General features: G+C 32.1%; 1 non-coding gene across 1 annotated transcript; it reads left to right on the forward strand.

The window, feature by feature from the left end:
- The first annotated feature begins 1174 nt into the window (after window positions 1-1174).
- LOC111819433 (U6 spliceosomal RNA) lies at window positions 1175-1282 on the forward strand. Its single transcript, XR_002823059.1, has one exon. It is a non-coding gene; the product is annotated as a U6 spliceosomal RNA (small nuclear RNA).
- The last annotated feature ends 827 nt before the right edge of the window (window positions 1283-2109 follow it).

Here is a 2109-nt window from a genome sequence, read left to right on the forward strand (position 1 = left end):
GTTCATCTGTCATACTTGTATTTTGAAAGAATCCATTGCTCATACTTTAAGTCCCATTTGCTTACCACCTAAAGAAGAATAAATGTGACTGTTATTATATTTAATTTATTTGTCTCGAATTAACGAAATTGAATGTGTTTCTTTACTAATACTTCATGTATTTTATCTCTTCTTAATTATCTATTAAAATTTAGCTCTTTCACATGCATTGCAACCAATAAATTATATTTTTTAAAGCTATGGAAATTTAAATTCTACAATTTAGGGGTTTTTTTGTTGTTTTTTTTAAGTTTTCTTGAAATCTTGTTAAGTTAAAACCATTTCATTTTATCTCTGGAATTTTATAGCATTTCATTAATATTAATGAGAGTTCTGACAAGTTAGGACTGCAGGATTAGGCACTTTTTTCCTATCCTCATCACCCCACTTAGTGTTCATCTTTCTGAATGTGCTTTGAGAAGATGGCACTTTGACACATAATAACTATGGAAATGTAGGTTTTACTTTATTACACAGTTGTCAGTGAATCCTAATAATAAGAAAATGTATCCTTTTAGAAATTGTGAAAGCAACAGTCTCATTTTGTATCTTAAATTGATTTGGTAAGCAAGGAAATATAATTTACATTTTCTATAGGGCACAACTGTCATGTTATTGTTAGGATGCTTGTTAAATTCAAAGCTTCAGTTTAAATACAATCAATAGAAGCACAGACCAAAAGTAACTTCAGATTGAATATATCCCAAACTGTGTTCTTTTGTTTTTCCTCCCTTTGATTTCTTTCTTTTATAATAGTTTTAAAGCCAGGAAGATTCTTGGAATACTATGCAGCTGCTAAAAAGAATGAGATAGAGCACTATGTAGTGACATGGAATGATACCAAGATTCACTGTTAAGTGAAAAAAAAGTTGCAGAACAGTATGTATAGTATGACCCTATTTCTGATAAGAGTAATAAATATGTTAGTTACATTGAAGTGTCTGGATGAACATGTATAGAAATTGATAGCAGGGTTATTATGAGGGCCTGACTGTAAGAGGAGCCGCTGAGTAGTATAAACAGTTAACACGCTCAGCTGCTAACTGAAAGGTTTGAGGTTCAAGTACAGACAGAGGTGCCTTGGAAGAAAGGCCAGGCAATCTACTGAAAAGTCAGCATTGAAAACCCTATGGAGGTGCTCACTTCGCAGCACATGTATACTAAAATTAGAACAATACAGAGAAGATTAACATGGCCCCTTCGCAAGGAAGACGTGCAAATTTGTGAAGCATTCTATATTTAAAGAAAACAAACCCTATGGAGCACAGTTCTACTCTGACACACATGGGGTCGCCATGAGTTGGAATCGGTTCTGTATCAACTGGACAACTGGTGATTATAAGAGAAATTTTATTTTATGTATCATATAGTTATATAACATTTTAGTTTTTGCAAAAGACACATACTACTTTTCTAATCAGGAAAATCTGTTTATTTTCTGAAATAGTTTTTTTTTTTTTAATAAGGAAAGTATGTACTCTAGGGATAATTGGGCAAAGGAATAATCAGACACTTCATGGATAGGTAATGCAAATTCAAATAAACATGAAAAATTATTCAAAGAAATGCTCATTAACAAAGCTTTTTTAGTTATTAACAAAAATTTTAAAAGCTGATCATACCCATTGATGGTAATGAAACATTTAAACACTATCTGATTCACTGCAACTGGGAATATACATTGGAAATTTAGGTTCTACAATTTAGGGGTTTTTTTGTTTTTTTTTTAAGTTTTTCTAAAAGTAATTTGACAATATATACAAGAACATATAATAACTGGCAGGCCTAATGGCCCAGTAACTCAACTTCTTGGAAGCTAGTCTACAAAATAACCAGACATATGGACAAGTTTTATGTTTAAAGCTGTTTATTACCAAATTATATATTATATAGTTATTGTTCTGGTTGGAAGCAACATACATGTTTAAGTTAATTATAGTACATCTTTATCTATGATTGTAAATGGGGTAGCAGAAGGCTGTCTCTTCGCCCTGGGTGGGGTGCGTTTAGTTTATACCACAACCACCAGTTGCTGTCAAGTTGATTCTGACTCTTGTCGACCCCATGTGT

The sequence above is a fragment of the Trichechus manatus genome, unplaced genomic scaffold (assembly GCF_000243295.1).
Source record: "Trichechus manatus latirostris isolate Lorelei unplaced genomic scaffold, TriManLat1.0 scaffold01210, whole genome shotgun sequence".
Taxonomy (NCBI): domain Eukaryota; kingdom Metazoa; phylum Chordata; class Mammalia; order Sirenia; family Trichechidae; genus Trichechus; species Trichechus manatus.